Source organism: Onychomys torridus, chromosome 20, assembly GCF_903995425.1.
Source record: "Onychomys torridus chromosome 20, mOncTor1.1, whole genome shotgun sequence".
NCBI lineage: Eukaryota > Metazoa > Chordata > Mammalia > Rodentia > Cricetidae > Onychomys > Onychomys torridus.
Window position 1 is genome coordinate 27,249,668 of NC_050462.1, and position 16,307 is coordinate 27,265,974.

Consider the following 16,307-nt stretch of genomic DNA (forward strand, 5'->3'; position numbering starts at 1 on the left):
AAATTGAAAAAGATCACACCACTAAGGCAAAAATAAAAATTATACTTATCTGAAAATGAGAAAATATTCTATTGAAATATCACAGTCTTTCAATAATTACCCTAATATGTTTTAAATGTTTGTTCTAGCAAAGCTTTTTAGGTCCATCATAGCTCCAATTGTCAACCACTATCATTCTCCTTATTATATATAACCACTAATATAATAAGTCACTTAGAGAGATTTTACCTATTTTCATTTTTAGAAAATATATATTTTCATTTATCTTAGGGAATTTTCTGGGCTGGTTACTACCTCCAAGGATGAACTGAAGGAGTTGCAAAATTGTGCCATGTACAAGCAGACAAAATAAAGCATTTTATTTGAGGGTTTGCTTTGAACCTCATGGTGTCTCGTGTGATTCCTGTAACACCTGAAACTGATTTTTATTGAAAAATGGCATTGTATGGTAGAAGAAAACTCTCTCTGGAAGAAAACTTTTTAAACACTAAAGTTATTTTAAGTCAAAACTTTGGAACATGAACATGCTGAGACAGACATGGGCAGCTTCATCCAAAGCAGCTGGATAGTGGAGATTTGATCTCTATATTCAGACGTTTAGACCTCACATTCTCTCGTATCCATTTACTTACTATCACTGTGCAAGTGCTCCTAGCTTGTCCCCCAAGCACTCATCAAGTCATAGTGGGATTACAGCACTTCCTTCCCCACAACACACTTCAATTCCAGCGGTGTGGGAAAGCTACATGTCACACAGCCCTGACAAGGACAGTGTAGAGCTCTGGCTGGTGATGCCTGCTGGATATGATGCACAGGTACACAAGTGAGAGCTAAACCTTGGACTGTCGGCACCTCTCAGGACAATCCTGGCAATCAGCTGTCTTATTAGAGTGTCCAAGAGGTCCCTTGGTGTCAGCATTGTGTGTGCACCTGTTCCAGTCTGTGTGTTAAACATTCCTTCCCCACCCCACACAAATGCCTCATGCACAGCAGGCACAATATTCCAGTGAATCACTTCTTGATATGTGCTCATGGATCAGAGTTCAACCAACAGCTATCTTTTCAAGCAATAAGAACCATCAACCATTGCTTAAGCAATGTCAATGGCCACCTTTGGACAGTGACACTATCCCATTGTTAACTGGCTAGGCCAGGACTAGTCATCAGTGTTCTGCCTCAATTTCCTATGGCTGGTTAGGAGTCCTTGAGAGATGTGCAACTTAAGTTTATCTTGTTGAGATGATCCCATAACAGTTGAGAGAGAGAGAGAGAGAGAGAGAGAGAGAGAGAGAGAGAGAGAGAGAGTACTGAGACCACAGTGTTGTCCTTCAGTTGAAATCTCACTGCCTTTCCATGGAAGCCACTGACATGGTGGTAAACTGTCTTTGAGTCCCATTTCTGGGATGATGCTGATCTAAATTCACAATCAGGGATGTCAGGAAAGATTGAAGTGACACATTCATAGTGAGTTACAAGTTCCTGCTTCTAGGTGGTTCTTTTGTATTTGCAATCCAAGAGAGTTTCCTTGGTTTCCCGGCTCCACTTTTTAAAATTTCACATATGGGTACTGTATTTATATCATTTCCCCTTTTTATCCCCTCTCCAACTACTCTTTCACCCCCCTCAACTCTCACTCTCTCTCAAATTCACTTCCTTTTTCTTATTATTTTTACACACACATAAAGCACATACATGCACACACACACACACACACACACACACACACACACACGCACACGCACACGCACACATACATACACACTAGGTTTACAGTCCCGAGCTTGAATTTCTGCCTAATGGTCGGGCCTTGAGTCCAATTGGACAGCTGTTGGTTACCACCAATATATAAATGCCACTATTGTCCCTTTGGGGATAGCTTGCTATGCTATTCATTGTTGTGGTTCATAGACATCACAGCATGGGGGGCAGGGGGTTACTGATGGATTTTTCTTCCTTCGCAGCTTGCATAGCACCTTCTCATACTATGAAAGTGAGTCTTCTGGGATGACGCTTTTGAATCAACCTAGTTCAATTCCTCTAAGTCTGATGTCATAAGACTTTATTGCTAAAGAAGTCATTTTTTTAAAGAACCCATCATCACAGAGTTGACAGCTGAGTGACTCTAGAGCCCACTGCCCTCCCATCATGGCGCACTCTGGAAACCTACCCCATGCTGAGCTATGACCTGCAGAATACCACTAGCTGGCGAGAAAAGCTTTAAATTGGAATTATGCATTGGAGGGAAGTAGAAAACTGAACTGAGACATAGTCTAGAGTGTACCTACCACACATATAGGCCTGTACCTACATGAAGGATTGGACAAGGGCAGACCTGCACCCATGCTCATGCAAGGGATGTACAAAGAAGTTGCATCCTCAAACAGTTTGTTTCCTTCATTTTTATTTTTCTCTTATTTAATATCTAATTTTAACTTAGTGGATCAGCTTTGTCTTGTACTATCCTATTTTCTTTTGGCTTCTGAGTAGGTTTTCCCAGAGAACAAAAGCAGGCCTGGAGTTGGAGGTCTTCCTTCCTCAACCTCCAAGTGCTGAGATTGTTTTAGGCACTCAGATCACATTTCTCCCTCTTTCTCTTTCCATGAAGCAACCCTAAATTCTCTCTTTGCATTTACTTTTCCCTTCTCTATTTATTATCATAATTACTAGTCTCACCCTGCTTATTTCCTTTTACTCCATACCTTCAGTGACTGGTGTCTTATTAAATGACACCACACCGCTAAGTCATAGTACACAGTCCAACATAATCATTCTTCACAAATAAGGTAGAAAAACTCCATGATGATCACAAACTAGTGAAATACATAATCAAAAATCTATCACCACAGAAAGTGTAGGAAGGAATTCTGTACACTGAAGCGAAAAATAGACACATCCATCAGGTCACAAGGAAAAAATAATAATCAGCAACACTAAAATAAGAAATAAGCAATGTGGCTTAAGAATGTGCCAGCCCTGCAAAAACAACTAACAGGCAGGAATTTGTATACCTCCCTCAATAGTAACCCTAACTATTATTGTCTTACTTCTCTAATTTAAGAGACGTAGACTACAAAGTTGGATTCTAAAACTGGACTTATCTGTCTCTTAGCTATAAGAAGTGGACCTCACTGGAAAAGAGAAACATGTAGCCTTACAGTGAAAGGAACGGAAAAAAAAATTTCCAAGCAAATATAACCAGAAAGCAAACACCTATAGCAATACCAACATCCAACACAGTAGATTCCAAACTGAAATTAGTCAAAAAAAAAAAAAAAATGAAGAAAGTCCATTTATGTTTTATAATTCTAAACACACATATGTTATATACTGCTATATGTAAATAGATTGCGCCAGCACAGAAACAGTGAGTGGCTACAATACCTCACTCTCACTGACGACAGGTAATCCAGACAAATCTTCAACAAAGAAGTGTGAAAAGTTTAGCTCTGTGAAAGAACAAATGAATTCAACAAACATCTATATTATTCCAACTAATCATTGTAGAATACACATTCTTCTCACTAGCTCATGGAAATTTCTTATTTAAAATATTTCTGGAAAATATTTTAGGGCAAAAAAACAAGTCTCAACAAACATAAGATAATGTAAATGATTTCTTGGATTCCATCTGACAGCGGCAGAATAAAGCTGAAAATGATGAGCAAAAACAACTGCAGAGCATACACAAACTTGTGGGAACTAAATGACATCGTACCTGATGATGATCAGTGAAGAAATTAGAGGAAGTTCCTAAATTCATAGAATCAAATGAAAACAATAACATGAATAACATCCTTAAAAAAATAAAATGTCATCAGGCAGTGGTGGCGCATGCCTTTAATCCCAACACTCAGGAGGCAGAGCCAGGTAGATGTCTATGAGTTGGAGGTCAGCCTGGTCTACTGAGTGAGGTCCAGGACAGGCACACAAACTACACAGAGAAACCCTATCTCGAAAAACCAAAACATAAAATAAAAATGTCTGGCAATAAAGTTAACCAAGGGAATAAAGGAATTCGACAATGAAAATTTTTAAACAACTGAAGGAATTGAAGAGGATTCTAGTAGTTTTGAAATTCCTCTGCCCATAGATCCATAGAATTAATATAATGAAAATGGCTATGTGTCCAAAAGCAATCTTCAGATTCAACATAATTCCCATCAAAATTCCAATGGCATTCTTCATAAAAATAGAAAAAGCCATACTAAATTGAATATAAAAGCACAAAATACTTCAGTAGCCAGTGCAGTTCTGAACAAAAAGAATTATGCTGGGCTTAAAACAACTCTTGATTATACTACACAGTCATAGAAAAAAAAAGTATGGTATTGATACAAAACAGATATGTAGATCACTGTAGCAGATAAACAGAATTAAATCCACACAACAAAAACTAACTTTTTTTTGACAAAGTTCTCAAAAACATACACTGGAGAAAAGAGGCTCTTTTTAACAAATGGTTCTGAGGAAACTGAACATTTAAATGCAGAAGAGTAAAACTAGAACCCCTCTCCCACCTTGTTAAAAAAAAATCAAATGGGTCCATGACCAAAGATTAGGACCTGAAACTCTGAAGCTATCAAGACAAAACACTCTAAGATACACACAGATGTAAGTGAGTTCTGAAAAGTATTCCAATAGCTCATGGAATAATACTAAGAATGGAAAAATTAAATTACATAAAATTTAAAAGCTTACTCACAGCAAAGAAATCAAAGTAAAAAAAAAAAAAAAAACAGTCAACAGAATGGGAGAAAGTCTTTGCTAGCTACACATATGACAGAAAATTAAGAGCATAGAAAGAGCAAAAATAAATAAATACTAAAACCCACATTGTATGGTCAATAAATGTGCTAAAGAGATTAAGAGACAATTTTCAAAATGCAAATTAAAATTATGTTAAGATTCCATCTCGGCCCAGTCAGAATGGCTATCATCAAGAAAGCATCTGACAGAAGATAATGACAGAGAAAAGGACAAAGGGGAAACTTTCTAGACATGGAGGGGATATAAACTGGTCAAGGCACCAGGAAAATCAGCATGAAAGCTCCTCCAAAATACTAAAACTAGCACTTCCATGTGATACAACTGTATGCCTTCTGAGTATACACCTGGAGGACTCCAAATCAACAGAGAGAGAGAGAGAGAGAGAGAGAGAGAGAGAGAGAGAGAGAGATGCAGCACTATTCACAAGAGCCAACTTTTAGACTCAACCTAGATTTCCATCAGCAGATGAGTAGATAAAGAAAATGTGAGGTGCACACACATGCACATGCAGGAGTTTTACTCAGCCACAAGAAGAACGAAATCTCATCACCTGTTAGAAAGTGAATACAATGGTAGATCTTCAATACTGAGTAAAACAAGTGAGACATACAAATATGTATTGTCTCTCACCTGTGGATGCTAGGTTTTATACAAATGCCTTAAACCATTTATGTGCACGTATATATGCATGCACACACACCCATTCACAATATGCACATGTACACACATGCACATACACAAACACACATGTGCATGCGCACACCCACAGGCACATGCGGTGACAGATGAAGGACTATTAGAAGAGGTAGACTAGCAGAGGTTAGAAGGGGTCCCCATCAAGATGTTCAAAGTATGTGGTACACTTGCAGAATTTCTTTTATGAAAATCAGCACTATGAACAAATAAAATTGATTAAAAAAAAAACTTTTTTAAAAAAGATGTACACATTGATTCCAAGGTCACTTATTTTATACACTGCAAAGATTCTGTTGAGAATCTTAACTTGTTCTTGTTTGTTTCAGTTTTGACAATGCCACGAGTAAATTCGTAATAGCTCTAGAAATGGATGAAGAGAAAAGCCCAACTAGTCATGACTCCCTCATTCCAGAGAACATCACTGAACCATGCACACCTAAATCTACACTTTACTGAACCCCTTTCCTTCCTCATTAGCACATTCTCAGCAGCGTCAAAGTTCCTCAGTCCATGAGCTTTCGTGAATGTATTTCCAAAGTGGCCCTTCTCTCCAAGAGTCAAAACTGTCGGTCCCTAACCCTTTCCTTAACTTCAATGGTGAGGATTTCATCAAAAGGAAAAGATGGGTGGTGACATCCATGGTATCAGCTCCAGACTGATAAGTGGGGTGCAATGATGAATTTAAGTAGAGATGAGCCTGAGTTAATTGAAACCTTAGGTTGGAGTAGGACATTATCATGTCATCACAAAAATTTCAAAGCATCACATCAGTTTCCTGGATGTTTTATTTTGAGAGAGATGAGGGTTTGTTTTCCTAATGATGAAAGTGCTATTAAAAGCATATGGATTTTCATGTAAATTCTCTATACACATATTTTGACACTGCTAGCAATAGGAGCCCTAAATCAATATATTTCCTAGTTGGGCTGAATTATTCTTGGCTTGTTGGTAATTACAGCAGCAGTGCCTACAGGAGAGGGTTCAGTGAACAGTGCTGACAGAGTAATGAATGTGTCTGTGTGACTCACTTCTCCTTGATGGGTGCTGGCAGCTCTTGGCTTCTTCCTAAACAATCCTTCTGCATGGCATTGCCTGAACTTTCAAAAGCAGCATAATCAGTGCCATTAAGATGATTATAGCATTGTTCTACTAGAAAAAAATTAATGCCACACTTTTATGTTTTTATGAATGGTTTTCAAAGCAGAGGAGAGTATATAATGCAGGGTTTTGTTTGTTCTTCCTCTTAGGAAGAGTTATTTAGATGAAAAGGCGAGAAAAGAGGGTATTAGACTTCTGTTACAATTACACTTTCGTTACTGTTAATCAAAGTATCTCAGTGTTAGCGTTGTTCTTTACATTGAATTAGAAATGTCAAGAAGTATTCTGTATTACACGGTCTGTCTCCTAACACCCGGCTCTCCTGACAGAAATCTGAAAGAGTAGCAATGCTAAGAGTTACATGTCTATAATTCCCACTCTTGATCTACTTCAAGTTAATATTAGGTTTGGAAATAATGTGGCAGAGTTACTAGGCAACACAAGAACAATTCAAAGCTTGATGGAAAAAGGTCGATACCAAGGCTCTTTTTTCTCTCCCTTCTAAAAGCTCTGATGGACAATAGTCCTCCAAATGATTCCAAAACTCAACCTGTCGGCACCATTCAAAGTAGAATAGTATTGTGTGCGACAGGCCACTGTCAGCACCTGTCCCATAGAAGCAGGTGAAACATTCCACACAAAGTCCCTGCTGACAGCTACCTATGAATCAACAAATAACAAAGCAGGGTTCATAGCTGCAAGATGTTATGATATCATAGCAATGCGGAATTTCATGAGAGCACCACACGTAAAAATATGGAACCTGTAAGAGCTAGCATCTTAAGACAACTGGAGAAAAGAGGTACAAAAGTACATCAGGTGATCATAAACAGAGGACCAGAAATCAGAAGAGTTACAAAAAGACAAGAGTGACTTCCAAAACAAAGTAGGATGAAAACTAACAAGGTTTAGAGGAGGCTGCTCGGTCGGTAGAGTGCTTTCTGTATAAGCATGAGGACCTGAGTTTGGTTACCAAATCCCTATTTAAAAAAAAAAAAAAAAAGCCTGGCACAGTACAGTAGCATGTATTTACATTTTCAGTTCTTAGGAAGCAGAGAAATAAATTTCTGGAGCACAATAGCTATTCAGCAGAGCCAAAATTTTTATCTCAGTTTCAATGAGAGACCCTGTCGCAAAGTAGACACCAGGGAAATATTTAGGAAAATATCCAATATCTGCTCCTGGCTACTACACACCCACATGTATACACACACACTCTCTCTCTCTCTCTCTCTCTCTCTCTCTCTCTCTCTCTCTCTCTCTCTCTCAATCTCCCAAAAAATCCTTAAACAATTTCACATCTAGATAATTATTGTCTTTTCTTCATAGTTTCATATAAATTTAATAATAATAATAATAATAATAATAATAATAATAATATTCTCCCTATGACCTATAGTTGGAAGGTTTTTTTTTTTTTGTCCCACCTGGTCCACAGCCACTCAAACCTAAGTAAACACACAGAAGCTTGTATTAATTAAAACTGCTCAACCATTAGCTCAGGCTTACTACTGACTAGCTCTTACACTTAAACTCAGCCTATTTCTGTTAATCTATATGTTGCCACGTATTCTGTATCTTTACCAGTGTGCCATTACATGCTGATCCCTGGACCGTGGGCTGGCATCTCCTTACTCAGCCTTCCCTTTCCCAGAATTCTCCTTCTCTGCTTATCCTGTCTACACTTCCTGCCTAGCTACTGGCCAATCCGCATTTTATTAAACCAATGTACAAAAGCATTATCCCACAGCAATTACCCAAGGTTCAAATGAAGCTAGACCCACATTAATCCGTTCATCACTGCACCCCAATTTCTCAGACTAGGACTGACATTGTAGAAAACACACAGGGCATAACTGACGTGAAAACTTAAGCAAGGCTTAGAAATTTCAGAGTGATGAAATCAGAAAGCTCTCGGGGGGGGGGGGGGCGGCCTAAAGAAACCAGTAACATTTAAAGGATCTGCTAAGACCATTGAAATCCTAATCTGAGACAAGTTATGGGAAGAGGCCTAACAGGTCCTGCTACTTGCTCTGGGTTCACAGAATTAGAGTTCAACTCTGAAATCTGAAGAATATAATAATATACTTCCTGAGTTTGTAAGTTTGCAGCATAGGTCAGGATGCTGGAAGTTTTGGGTTTTGTGGAGTTTCTTTTCTCTTAAATCATATCTTGCCTCACAAAATACAGTTAGGACCTTCTCTCTAAATCTGTCTCAAGGCACAAAAAATAACATGTTATGTACTGTTGGGGTAAAAAGAAAATCTGAAATCAATAAAGTAGCAGTATATTTTAATTGTGGAATTCTAACAAGTATTTATTCATTATTATTATAGCAAGTGAGATTCCTGGAACTTGGTTGTATTAAGAAAGCATTCAGTCTAATGATGACCAAAATCAAACCTAACTTCTTTCAATGGCAAGGTCAAAGAACGGTGTACCTTTAAAACAAAAGCATTAATTTTTAAAAGTCCAGGTGTGAAATAAAAGTGGATACTTTATGAATTAGATTACCAGATCCTCCTTAGGACCCAAAGAAACTCAAGGTAAGTTTGACCAAGGATTGAAGCATTGCAGTCTGCAAAGATCAGGCCTAGGGGCAATCGATACAAAGACGGAGGGAAGCTGGCTGACAAGAAAAAGTTAAGTTGTTCTTCAGAGGCTCCCTTGACCCTAGAGCCCCCCCAGTCAGAGGGTGGCCAGCTGCCACCCTCCCCTCTCAAAAGAAGCACAGTGTTTCCGGAAGGAAGGCTGTGCCATGGGAAGTCTTGGCACATGGTGTGAGCATAAACAAATACTATCTCTAAAAAAGTGAAACTGAGAAGAATTTAAGCACTGAGAAATTGGGCATAATCATATTTCAAGACTATGAAAAATTAGCCTACATTGGTGAATCACTAAGTCATCTTTGGCACACAATATTATGTTTTATGATCAAATGAAATCACTTCTCTTTTTAGATTTCTGTTTTATTAGCTTATCGTGAGTGCTATAATCAATTTATCCTGAAACATTTGGGGCCTGGTTATAGTTTTATTAATTTCAGTAAAATGTCCCATAGTGAAATCATAATAATTTTCCTATTTTATTACCAACGGTAAGTTCATTTTCTTCAAGCTACCAATAACATTCAGTAAACATTTAGCTCTAAAATCAAATCTTTAAACACTGTTCTTTTTCAAAAGAACATTGCCAGATAAATAGGTACACACAATTCTAGAACTGGTGCTCTTCAAATCATCCTTCACTAAGTGAGCTGATCTTCAACCAGACATCGAATTAATGGTTTAAGTGGGATTGCCTCTAATACACTGAGAAAATGATTCAATGGTGCATTTTTTACACACAAGAAGGCAATCTTACCAAGATTTGAAGTAGGACAGGATGTATTCACCTTAACTTGAGGATATGGTGTCAAACTAAGATGACTGTAGGATATAAATACTCAGGAGATTGGCTTTGCTCCTTTGCAGTACCGGTAAGAAATAACCTACAATCATTCAGCATCAAGTACTAAAATATACTTTCCTGCCCAAAACAAACACTCTACGTAAGAATATTTTCTGCAAGGTCACCTGTATGAAAATGTTGTGGTTGGCCTCATCAGAGAAGCTTCTCCTTGCAGTAGATGGCAACTAACACAGAGACTTTCAACTGGTCTGTGTGAGCAGAATAAAAGATTGTGGAGTTCTCAGTCCTAAACGGGTTATACATATCACCCCACTTCCCCAATGTTCAGAGATCTTAAGCAGCAGGGGGATGAAAAATTATAAAGGCCAGCAGCAATGGGTAACAACAAAGAAATGACATTTTCCAGACATACCAGATAGTTTCACAGATGAATTCATCACAAGGAATTGTGATAAAATGCACAAGACTTGTGCAAGCTTATGCCAAAAAACATCCCAGGACAGAGAAGGGAAGGTGGGCCCAAAATCCCAGCACAGAGGAGGAAAGATGCACACATGATTCCAGCACAGATGAGGGAAGATGCTGTGGGATATCTTTCTGTACACTGTGAATATATTTTACTTCCATTTGGTTAATAAAGAAGCTGCTTTGGCCTATAGCAAGACAGGATATAGCCAGGCCAGAAATCCAAGCAGAGATACAGGGAGAAGAGGGCAGAGTCGAGGAGATGCCAGAGAACTGCCCAAGAAGCAAGATGTGAAAGTACCAGTAAGCCACCAGCCACATGGTGATACATAGGTTAATAGAAATGGGTTAATTTAAGATGTAAGAGCTAGGTAATAATAAGCCTGAGCTACAGGCCATACCGTGTGTAATTATTATTAAGTCTCTGAGTGATTATTTTATAAGCTGCTGCAGGACCAAGCGGGACAGAGAAAAGGTTCCAGCTACAGAAAACCCCAGCCCAGAGTAGGGGAGGTGAGCACAAAATCCCAGTCCTGGCTGAGGAATTACTGACGTTGGATAGCTGTTGGTGGAGGAAAAGTCAGTTTTCTTTATTAATGTGACCCGTTGTAGGTTAACCACACTCCAGGGCAGGCCCCACTCCCAAGACTCCTTGGGCAACACAAACTGGATTTGATGGGGGTGGGAAGAAAACTCAAAGTTGGGTAGAGAAGGAAGGATAGAGAGTCTGGATATGGAAGGAGTTGAGGAAAGAGGAAGAATATGATCAAAGCATATTGTATGAAATTCTCATCGAATTAATACAAACATTATTTAAAAATTAAAAAAAAACCACTAGAGTCTGGGAAGATGGCTTAGCAGTTAATAGCACTGTTGCTCATGTATCGGACTGTATTCAGCTCCCACAACCTACACGGTGACTCACAAAAATCTGTAACTGCAGTTCTAGGGGATCTGACACCCTCCCCTGCAGGACCTCTGTGGACACCAGGCGTACACACAGTGACATGAATATGTGCAGGCAAAACATTCAGATGCATAAAATAAAATAAATTTTTTTTTAAAAAATCACTAAAATTTGTCCTAAGAAACAAATGTAAAAATATAATGGTTGATACTGTCCTACTGCAAAAGATAATAAAGAATTTTTTAAGCAGATAGAAGATATCAATGGATAATTACTAAGTGCATTAAATGCCCAGAATTCCCCCAAATGACTTGAGGATAGAAAGAAAGGAAAATATAAACACAGTCCCTGCCTCAAAATAATTTAATATGTTCTTAAATAAATCTTTTATAGAGAGATGTAGAATAGATGTGTCTTTATTAGTGTAGTCCATAGTTAATAGACAAAAATAGTTGAAATGAATTAATGCATGAGGAAGGACCATTATCACATATAAGAAACTGTTTGTGTAGACAGTGGATTAGACTATAAATTTTGTTAGACAATTGTAAATTATTTTTATGCATAAAATGAAAACACCAATTGGCAAAATTTTTTCTATTAGAAAAAACACCACAAATGCATCTCTAACAGAAATCATATATTCACTGGAATAGGACATGCTTGATACAATGTTCTCAAAGAAATTTCCTTTGTCTGAATATGACTTAAACTATTCAGAAAATGATAAGTTCAAAAATTATTAATATACAGGTATTCTGTTTTGTTTTGTTGTAGAAATACTTCCTCCCTTCCTAGTGAGAGTATGGCTTCCACACATACAGGATCACTACCACCTGGCACCTTGCTTAAAAAGTTGAACCCAAGATTCCACTGCAACCTGTGGAAACGGAATCCACACTTGAACAACATTCCCACATGACATGTATGCTCCTAAAGTTTAGAAGTGTTGTTATGTAAATACCACTATGAAGGCAGTTCTGTGAATTTACTATAAATGCTAGCTGCTGCAAGTAAAAGAATTTAATTTAACTGCCTTATCTCTACCATGTTGGAAGACTGTAGAAAATGTCAAACCAAAGGTTTTTTTTTTTTAACTTTATGATTCAGTCATAATTATGATAGTCTCTAAGAGAAATCCAAAGATGTAGTTTATTGCCCTGAAATATAGTGATATACTATATAATCGCACAAATATAAAACTAGCAGCTTGTTTTTTATGTGATACATGATGGTTACTCAAACAATAGGACACAAGAACAGGGCAGATCAATACAGAGTGGAGAAGACAAGTAATTACATTTATATGGTGTACATGAACAACTTTGCCTTTTCTTATGCTCCAAACATCAAACAACACACTTACCAAAAAAATGATAACCATAGAATTTTCTGATCCATAGTTAATAAAGTGCCTACATTATTAATTGAAGGGAACACAGTCAACATAATAAAAGCTACACATGACAAACTCACAGCTAACAGCCTCATAAATGGAGAAAATTTACAGCAATCCCATTAAAGTCGGGGATAAACAGGGCTGTCCGCTGTCACCACTCTATTTTAAGGTACTATCTGGAACAGTGGTTCTCAACCTGTGGGTTGCATCTCCTTTGGGAATCAATGGACCCTTTTACCGTGGTCACCTAAGACCATCAGAAAACACAAATGTTTACATTGCAATTCATAACAGCAGCAAAATTACAGTTATGAAGTAGCAACAAAAATCATTTTCTGGTTGGGGGTCACCACAACATGAGGAACTGTAGTAAAGGGTCGCAGCATTAGGGAGAGGGAGAACCACTGATCTGGAGCAATAAAACAAGAATAGAAAAATAAAGAACATAAGTAGGAAAAGAACTCAAATATTCCACATTTGCAGATGATGTGACATTTTACATAGCAGAATCCCCAAAGTTCCATCAGAAAACATGGAGAAATGAGCAATAATTTCAGCAAAGTGGGAAGAGAAAACTGGCTTAGTAGCCTTCCTATATTTCAATAACAAACAAGTTGAGAAGGAGATCCTGTGTGCAATAGCCTATGAAAACTAAAATATCTAGAAGTAAACTTAACCAAAGAAGTGAAAGGCCTCTACAATTAAATCTCTAATTAAAAAAAAAAAAGTGAAAAAAACACTAGATGAAAAAAAAAAGACCTCATATGCTCATAGGTTGGTAAAATTAATACTGTGAAATGAACAGTCTACCAAAAGCAATTTGTAGACTCAATATAATCCCAATAAAGATCTCTGCAACACTCTTCACAGTAATTGAAAAAAGTTATCTTAAACTTCATGTGGAACCATATATGACCCTAAATAGCCAAAGTAAGACTGGGAGAATAAATCAATGCTGGGTGGATTACCATACAAGATTCCAAGCTACATTACAGAGCTACTGTAATAAAAACAGCATGGTACTGTCACAAAAACAGACATATAGACAAGCGGAAGGAAATAGAAGACCCAAATACAAGTGCATACAACTATAGCCTTCTGATATTTGACAATGATGCCAAAAATACACACTGCAACAAAGATATCATCTCCAACAAACAGTGCTTGGAAAACTGGATGTTCATATGTAGAAGAATGAAATTAAAACCATACTATTACCCTGAAGAAAAAAATAAATTCCAAATTGATCAAAGACTTCAATGCAGAACCTGAAACCCTGGAACTGATAAAAGAAAATATAGGTAGTACCTAAGAAGATCAAGGTATAGAAAAGGACTTTCTGAATAGGATTTCATTTGCTCTGAAATTAATGCCAAAAAATTGACAAATGGGACTTCATAAAGCTAGAATGCTTCTGTTAAAGCAAATAATCTGTAAAGTGAAAAGGCAACTGACAGAGTGGAAGAGATTCTTTGCAAACTATCCATCTGGGAGGATTAACATCTAGAATATATGAAGAATTCAAAAATAAAAGAATTATGAAAACAAATGGCCCAATTAAAATGAGCACAGATCTCAACAAAGAGTTCTAAAAGAAGAAATAAAAAATAACTAAGAATATTTCAAAAAAAAGTGTTCAACACCCTTAGTAACTGGGGAACTGAAAATTAAAATTATTTTGAGATTTCACCTCACCCCAAAAAGAATGGCTAAGATTAAGAAAACAACTAATGACAGACACTGGAGAGAATCTGGGGCAAGGGGAAACACTATTGGTGGGGTTGCAAACTGGTGAAGCACCTCTGGAATTCACTGTAGAGAATGCTCAAAATGTTAAGCATAGATCTACTATATGATCCAGATATATCACTCCCTGGCATACATTCAAAAGGCTAGATACCCTACTCTGGGGATACCTGCTCAGTCATGTTCACTGCTGTTCTATCTACAGTAGTTAGGGAATAAAAACATTCTAAATGCCCTTGAACTGATTGATGAATGAATAATGAAAATGTAGCAACTATACATAGCTGTTCTATTCAGCTGTGATAAATTAAGATCATAAAATTTGAAGGTAAATGAATGTAACTAGAAAATATTATACTGAATGATTCAACCCTGTCCTAAAAAGACTAATGCCACATATTCTCGCTTATATGGGAATCCTAGTTCTGAATATTAATGTATGTAAGTATATAACCTGGAGTAACTGTGGATACCAAGACAGTAAAGAACAGAACATGGTGGTTGGGAGAGCAGGAGCTGAAGACATGGAGTAGCTGGACACTGATGCTATGAAGAGGAAATTGCAAAGCTGGGAAGAGGGAGGCCAATGCAGACAGTGAGGGAAGAAGGAGGGATAAACAACACCAAGGATGTTTGAAATGAGTTGCTGCTCAGGAGATCACAAGACTCGCAAAGCAATAAAGGTGATTGATGTGGCCCTCGGTAGCCCACCAGTCCTTAAGGTAAGACCCTATTGCTGAAGACACTACACACTTTAGACACAGGATTTGAAGAACTGAGATGGACCTGACCTAGAAACCTTCTTCCTGAAGACTAGCTCTCATAGTGCCCTAGGGTTTCTACACTGTGATGAAATACCATGACCAAAAATAACCTGGGAAGGAAAAGGTTTGTTTGGCTTAAGCTGCCACATCACTGTTCATCACTGAAGGAAGTCAGGACAGGAACTCAAACAGGGCAGGAACAAGGAGGCAAGAGCTGATGCAGAAGCCATAGAGGAGAGATGCTTATTGGTTTGCTCATTATGGCTTGCTTAACCTGCTTTCTTATAAAACTTAGGACCACCAGCCCAGGGTTGGCATCACCCAAAATTGTCTGGGCCTTTCATCATCAACAAATAATTAAGAAAATGCCCTATAGTCTTGCCTAAAGCCCAATCTTATGAAGGTATTTTGTCAATTGAAGCCCTCTCTTCTCAGATGAGTATAGCTTGTGTCAAATTGACATAAAATTAGCCAGCACACTTAGTATCCAGAGATGGTAGGCAAGTTGCAAAGGAAGAAAAGCAACCAATAGTTCTACCCAAATATAAAGCCTATAAACAACAATGACCACTATAAGTAAGATATCCCAAGGGTACAATAATGGCTCTTCCCTATTAGAGGTAACCAACAGCTTGGTGGTAGAAATTATGTAAACTGGACTCAAGGCACACTAAATAGGAGGGAATTCATGCCTGGTCCTGTAAAACTTGCCAACTACAAGTGGCTAGTGAGGCCACAAAATATAGAGAACACACTGCTGCCACTTTATTAAAAAAAAATTAATTTCTAGCTCCATGTTGAATATGTATCCTTATACCCACAGACACATGTAGCTCCAGTTCCTCATCAAAGAAACTTTGTTTCCAGTAGACAGAGATCATTACAGAAAGCCCTAAGTGATCAAACTACAGAAAACAACTGACCGTGGGTTGTCTAACCCCTATCAAGAGAACTACAACATAACCCCCATACCTAAAGGTCAGAAACCATTGCAGAAGAGGGAGTAGAAAGATTGTACTGTAAGAGCCAAAGGACCAAGACGTCTACTGGGAGC

The 16,307-nt window shown here is 37.8% G+C and overlaps 1 protein-coding gene across 4 annotated transcripts in view; it reads right to left on the reverse strand.

Moving 5' to 3' along the window:
• Positions 1–16,307, reverse strand: part of Otogl (otogelin like) — a 145,741-nt gene that overhangs the window by 66,003 nt on the left and 63,431 nt on the right. The gene's annotated exons all lie outside the window — the stretch shown is intronic.